At 34.3% G+C, this 7,892-nt stretch overlaps 1 long non-coding RNA gene across 1 annotated transcript; it reads left to right on the top strand.

The window, feature by feature from the left end:
• Positions 1-513: 513 nt before the first annotated feature.
• Positions 514-3,571, top strand: LOC141332440 (uncharacterized). The gene is made up of 2 exons (XR_012355310.1): positions 514-662; positions 2,759-3,571. It is a non-coding gene; the product is annotated as an uncharacterized lncRNA (long non-coding RNA).
• Positions 3,572-7,892: the final 4,321 nt, after the last annotated feature.

Genomic DNA, 7,892 nt, shown 5'->3' with positions numbered 1-7,892 from the left:
TTCTAGTTGTAACTAAATATATTTTTTAAAATACAGATATAGTATGTTAAAAGCACATTTTAGTTCAATTTCAGGGTGTCTCAAAATAGCACAGTTGAGTACACTTAGATGGTATTAAGTTTATCTTAACATATACTTAATACTATCTTTTAGTACATTAAGTACAAAATTAGTGTGCGAAAATAGAGCACTTTTAGTACATTACTGAAAAGTGTACTAAGTATACTTAAATAAAGTGCATTTTAGTGCACTTTTTTTTTACCTGGGTTAGCATGCCACTCATTTACAAATTGGGCCATATACATTTTATGAACATGAATTACAACCACTTAAGTATTACGCAGGAACTTCATTGCTGTGGGTGATAAATGATGCAGACAAGAGGATGGAAGCTTGCCAAATGTGGAGGAGGATTGTTAAAGAACAGTAAATTTCAAGAGGGGCGTTTCCAGTCTGTGTTCACTGGGGAGGTCACAGGATTAGCTTTAAATATTCAAGATGGCAAGAGTTACATTAGATGCTTCCTTGTGACCTGAAGGGCATCTACTACTGTAGAGAAAGACATTGTAATCAGTAAATTACATTCTTTTTAATCACCTCCTGGGCATTCATTTGAGAAACCAAGAAAGGACAGACCACAAAGGAGTCTTCTGTACCAGGCTGTAAGTATTTTAAAGCGCTTATAACTTCTACGCATTCTCACAACTCGTCACATATTGGTCAGGAATCTCTGGCATCATTTTAAAGCACATGGTACCACTTTAACATTTTCGACATGCAGGGTACTCTATTACTTTCAATGAGAAACCTTTGGCATCTAGATGCTTTTATTGTGAAATGCCATTTAATTAGAGCTGCATGATTAATCCTTAAAAGATCGCCATCTCTGTTCAAACCCACACAATTTTATTCCTGAATGACAATGATTCAGCTTTGTTTAGTACGACTGTTTCACATCGTGCTGTTCGCGCTCCACTGACAATAAACAATGTCAACAAGTGTTTAAGACATTATTGCTACTACTGATCCAGAAAGAGCAACACAAACAGTCTTTTCAACCACAAAATGAATATTGTTTCTGTGTTGCAGACATTTAAATAATAGAAGTACTGGGATAAAAGTTTATAGTATGGGTATAAACACTTATTGCCTACAGTAGCGATCAAAACAAAAGTATAAGTAACACTTGTACATATTGTAACGCTTATCCTTTTCTGCCAGGAGTTGGCAACAACTGCACGTTTAAAAAAGTATTTATCATTGAATCATGCATTCAGGAGATTGCAATAGTGTGTTTATAAAAGTCTTTGAGTCACCGACATTTTTTTTTTTTTTTATTGATCGAATATATTTTTTAAAAAGATTTAAGCAATAAACCAGAACCACTAGTAAATTATGTTATTTTGTTTAGATTTCTAATCAGTTTTTTTTCCTTCAGAATAGTGCTAGAATTCTGATCTCCAATTTATTAAAAAAAATTGTGATTTTCAATTTATCCAGAATCATGCACCTTTAGTTTACATGCTTATTACTGCAAATAATTCATTAAAATAGAAGCTTAATTTCATTGATTACAAGTTCCAATCAAAATGCACCTATATATATATATATATTTTTTTTTTTTTTTTGCATTTTGTGTTTAATAAAATACTATTTTCACTATATATTTTATTAAGAATTTTTTTTTTTTTTAAGTTTACAAATCTCATCTCGTCTTGTTCTCGTGAACCCAGTCTCGTGGTATAAGCATCATCACACCCCTAATGTTTACTGTTCTTTACTGATTAAAAAAAAAAAACAAAAAAAAAACTGTCCCTTTTTGGGGGACAGTTTAATTTCCCTGTTGGTGAGTTTTAAAGATTTATTGTTAAACAAGTAATTGTGTGTCTGATCAGTCCAGCTGTTTATTAGTGAGTTTGTGGTTTCTCAGACAGTCCTTCACATATCACGGTTTCCTAACTCTGAGATGGACAGTATGTTATACAATGCCTCTCTCTATAGAGTTGTTTTTGTCTAGCTGACTATTGACTATGTACAATGAATGTCTTTCCTGGATAGGTTAAATGTGACTTCATATGACACTGCTTACAAATTTTACTCTCGTATGCTGATATGTTATTTCTAAAACTTACTGCGATTACTGGATGGCAGGCATTCTACAAATAATGAATGGACTTATAGACATGAAATATTTCCAAGCATATATACTGTCCTTCCAAGCAAGATGATGATTGTTTCTTTTAATAATCCCAGATAATATGTAATATTTCACTGCATATTACATGCTGTACAGAAATATATTTGTATTAGGTCAATTACTGTCGGCAGCCCACACAGAGCTTTGCTGATATCGCTTATCCTGCCCGAAGACCATAAACATTACGGTTCACGTCTGCAGTAATAATTAACACACAACTTAAAGCACATTTTATGTCCAGCCTAGTCTTGCAAGCAGGTGTACATCCAGCTGGTGCAACAAGTCTAAAGCAGTTGCAGAATCACACAGATAAGAGATGCAGTTACTCATTTGTCCACTAGAGAGATGTGAAGATACATACTGTAACTATGACAGTAATGGTTACCAATCATCCTTGAGAAGAGAGAGATTCATAATGAAACCGACAACTGAATATTTCTTCTGGGACATAATTAAGAGCCACTTGTCAGTTGTCACTAATAACAAGGCCCTACCATTTACTTACAGTTCACTAATGTCTGTTTAATCATAGTTTCTTTAAAATTTGTTTCTCTTCTTAAGGATCCTAATATAAAGAAAATGTGGAGTGATATCTTCTACCCAGACAATCCCAAGAGAAGGGAGCAGCTTATCCGCAAAAGTCAAGAGCTTCAAGATCTGATGAAAAACAACTTCCGAGCCACCAACCAACTCATTGATGTTATGAACAAGCACTTGTGTTGTTCCTTCGACCATATCGCCCTGAACGAGAATGCTTCTCTCCAGGAGAACTGTGATGTGATGATTGCATGCATGCATAAGATTCAGGCTGTGGTAGAGACAATTGACAAGGAGCTGAAGGAGATGCTGGAACCCACCCTGTATGAGAAACTGCGGACCCTGTCTCTGTCTGTCACAGACTTTAAAGCAATTTCAAAATCTTTAGAAGCAATCTGTGGTATTGCAACTGCGGGATCTATTACTTTACTTGGTTGTTTAATTGATAAAGGAATTATTCTGGCAAACATAACAGGTAAATGTGCACGTATTGCAGCAGGGGCACTGGCTAGTGTTGGGTTGGGAGTGGTGTTCTTGGGGATCGACATGATTGTTGAGGCCATTCTTGGAAGCATTGAGCGTGATCAACTTAATAAGGCCCTGGAAGAGTATGACAAAGCTTTGGATGAATTCAGGCCAGCGTCTGAAGAATTTCAGGATCACATTACCTATGTCAGAATCAAAATTGAGATGATGGAAAAAGAAATTACATTTTGAAATGTTTTCCTTTTCCTGTCAGAAATGTTTGCTAACAATTACTATGTATGTGTTTTTTAATGTATAATCATTGTTTATTCTTAACTGTTTAAATTAATATTAAATTCAATTTTCAGAGCATATACAGGAATCGTGGCGTTAAATTCAATACCTGTTTTAAGACTCTTTCCATACACTTTAAGGCCATTTCAAGTTTTAACTGCATAGTCTTAGTTTGTGATAACTCCTTATCAATGCCACATAATTCAGAAGAGTCAACGAAGCACAAGATAATTAACTGAGTGACTAGGGGTGTGCGATGTATATCATTGCAACAATATTGTAATTGTTCTTTTAACAATCACACATAACATCACAAATACGTGATGAAGTCTAGTAAGTACACAATTAGAGTGTGTTCTTTCACTGCATGATTCTGTCTATTAAAATGTATTCAGAATGATCACATAATTCAAGATATGGGGGCAGAAAATGTATTTGTATAATTTCATATAGTTAATATCACATGAAGAGTGGTGTTTTTTCCTTCAAAAATCGGCATGACTACAAATGAGATAATGATTTTATACAACTAGAGATGCACCGATTGCAATTTCCTTGGCCGATTCCGATTCTGATTTTTCAGTAAAGTTTTTGCCGATTCCGATTTTTTTTTTAAGAACTGTAACGAAATCATGGGTCTATACAGAAATATTTTCTTTAATTAAATTTATTTTATAATAAAATACATTTTTAAACATTACAGGATCTTCTTGCAACAAAATAACTTTACCAACAAAATAAAGTGCTTTGTGCCTTTGAAAAAGGTATAAAATGAGTTCCTGTAACTAACATAGTATATAGTTATACTAGCAAAAATCTTTTCCTCAATGTTTTTTTTTATTTTATAATAAAAGAAATGTATAAACATTACAGCATCTTCTCATATTAAAATAACTTTAACAAAATAAAATGCTCTAAGCCTTGAAAACATTAGAAATAAAATATAAGTAACAAAGCAGGCATACAAAAATCGACTTTTCTTCAATTAATTTTATATGGATTTTTTTTAAACATTAATTACAGGATCATCTCACGACAATAACTTTAATAACAAAACATGCACTGTGTCTTCAAACAGGTATAAATACCAATGCTAGTACTAAATGCTATTACTTGAGCATTAATAGCAAAGTTTTCTTGATAAAGAGAAGCATTTCTACCTTTAATCCAGCGGTACTACACTTCGTAACATCCATTCACATATTTGCGCTATGCTTCACACACAGATGATATTTACTAGAGAAGTGTAACATAAATGCATCTGTAAATAAATACAAATTAAATTCACGTCGCGCACGCTTAAATTACCTTCAAATGAAACATATGCTCGCTTCGAACTATTAGTGTGTGAAGAGGCTATATGCAGAGGCGCAGCGCAAATATGTGAATGAATGAAAGTGTAGTAAACGTCAACGGATATCCCCTGCTCAGGGAGTAGGGAGCAATGAACACTGGGCAAGGACCATGTCAATCGGAACACAGTTCATTCACGGAGCTTACTTTTAACGAGTGGGTTATTTAACTAAGAGAGACATGCAAAATATGCAGAGCGGGGGCGCGATCTACCACATGTCCGAACACACGCGTGGTTCCTGGTTGTTCCCTCACGTTGTATTTTGGCCTTATAAATGTTACAAACTGCGATCTTTGTGTCATCTTCTTCACTCACACCAAAGACATGTTTACACGCGACTGCGTGGCTGTGACGTAATTGCATGCGCCACTGGCAATAAAAGGATCGGCTAGGAATCGGCAAGAGGAGAAATTGACCGGCCGGTCACCGATCCGGGCCGATCATGCAAAAAACCGGCCGATTTCGATCGCTAGCCGATCAATCAGTGCATCTCTATATACAACAGTTCAATAAACAAGCTGTTAATATTAAAAGACTTACGTTTAGGGCTGGGCGATATGGCCTAAAAATAAAATCCCCAATTTTTTCACAAAAAAAAATCCGATTTACGATTTAAAATCGATTCTTTTTGCCCTTGAACGGCGAGTCGCACCAGTCGCACCATTGAGAAATTAAGTCGCACTCTAGAGCCCTGATATGCAAATAATTCGCCATTGTCTTCAATCATCTCTCTACTCTGTGTATGTGGTAAGTGAAATTGTATGTACTGTAATGTGACAGGCTAACTTGCTAGCAAGCAGCTAATCATGTCCCCTTAGTGACTCGTGTTATTTTACCAGAACGCGTTATTTGTTTTCCGTTCTGAATACATATGTATTTATAAAAAAAATCGCGATACCTCGATTTAATAAAAAATTAAATTGTCTTAAAACTTAAATTCGAATTAATCGAAAAATCGAAAGAATCGCCCAGCCCTTCTTACGTTTTACACAGCGTCTTCTGTTTTTTGCTCAATTTGACCAACAAAAATCGTTCCGAAAACAGCCAAAGCATTGTTTTGCATCTCTGAGCAACATGACGGTGTTTTGTTCCTGAATGATTGAACCCTTTAAATGATTTGGTTTAATCGCAATGGCTCACTTCTTAACAGCTTGCTGCCACCTACTGGCGGTTTTAATTTCACTTGTTTAAAATATCAAAACATTATGTATGAATTTGTAACTGCAGGTTAAAGCATTCCATGTCCCTCTAAGCTGCATTATCATGTGCAAATACATCTAAATGCACTTCATATGCAATTTCTGCAAAAACGAATTTTGTTGATACTGATTTTGTTCGTTTGGTAACAGCCTAAATGGGTGATTCTCACGAAATCCAGATTTAGAAGGTGTCCAGCGTCAGAATTTTTTTTTTTTTTTTTTTGCACATATAAGATTAAGGTATGAACTTACTATAACCATTATTTTCAGAAGACTTTAAACAATATTTCCTATATATTTATTTACATTTTTCGATGAAGTCTATAAAAAATTATCATTACCGCAACATGACATTACATTAAATACATGGTTAAAAATGTGTTTTTTTTTTTGGCTAATGTTAAAGTAGACTCTTATTACTAATGCTCAAAGCTATGTAAAACTCTGAAGAGATTACTTTTTCATAATTATTATTTTTTGTAATTTCCTTATTTTCTCTCATTACCGAAACATACATGATGATTTACAACTTCTTTTATTTATTTGTTTTACTAAAAAATAACATGCACATGTTTTATGTAGCACACCTTAAATAAGTAGTGTTGTATAATATGTATATACATTTAAAAAAAAAATTTGATTATCTAATTATTACTTAATTTGTAAAAAAGATACATGTTGCGGTAATGAAAGCCATTTCGGGAATGAGGATCAATGTTTCGGAAATGAGATTTAGTTCAATACATTCACTGTTGACAAAGGGGTTTGATGCCTAACCCTATTTTATATATTTAAAACACATACATTTAAAATATATATATATATATTTCTTAAACAGTACAGTACCATGCCTTGTGTTAACAAGTGCTGTGTATACAAGTTACAATCATTCAGTCATGTAGCCTGCCCTATGCTGTAGCACTAAACAAATATACAACCATTTGTATGAATATTATAATTATAGTATAACATACAATCATGTGTTCCTTCATGAGAACTTTTTCCATGTAACATACCATCATGTGGTCCTGAAAAAAAACATTTAAATGTAACAGCATCATGTGCTCTTATTACTTAATTATTTTATTTTAGCTATAAAACATTGGTCCTGACATTCTATCAACCACACAACCTTTTTCTGAGAATAATTTCATGTAAAAACTTGAACAGCAGCAATTAAAACAAACAACTAGAACCACTGCTTTTTGTACCAATCATGTTTTCCCCCAACTGTAGCTCATGAGCGTTTTTTGTGCTTTGCCCATATGTCAGGTAAAATGCAGAAATGCCTAGCAGAGGAGGTGACAGGAAGTGGCTCTGGGATTATGTCCCGTATGTCCTGACGATAGTACCAGACCCTTTCTCCTGGATATCTGATGCTAGGCACTAGAGCTGCACAATTAATCGTTAAAAGATCGCGATCTCGATTCGAGCCCCCACGCGATCTTCATCCAGCATTTATACGATTCAGCCAATTATATTTTATTTATGAACTTTTGCTAGCCTAATTACTGCTGTGAGCTGATGCAGTGACAGGTTTGCCATTCTCTAAACATTACATAACCATTTAAACTTCATCTTTACTTTATTACATTTAATGAACATTTGAGATATTAGCTGTCAGGAACCGCTCAACTAGAAACTGGACTTTTTTTCTCTCAACCAAACTCCGTTCCGGATCTGCACAAACTGTATTGCAATTAGGGGTGTGTGATATGTGTGATTTTTGATGTTGGACAATTAAAAGGTCTCCACAATCTGCTTTTGAAGAAATATCCTATATTTCGTGCTACAGCGCACATTCTGTCAAAAACAATTCATGGCACCTTTGTCTCAATATACTGTA

This window comes from Garra rufa, chromosome 3, assembly GCF_049309525.1.
Source record: "Garra rufa chromosome 3, GarRuf1.0, whole genome shotgun sequence".
Taxonomy (NCBI): domain Eukaryota; kingdom Metazoa; phylum Chordata; class Actinopteri; order Cypriniformes; family Cyprinidae; genus Garra; species Garra rufa.
This window is presented reverse-complemented; position numbering and strand designations above follow the sequence as displayed.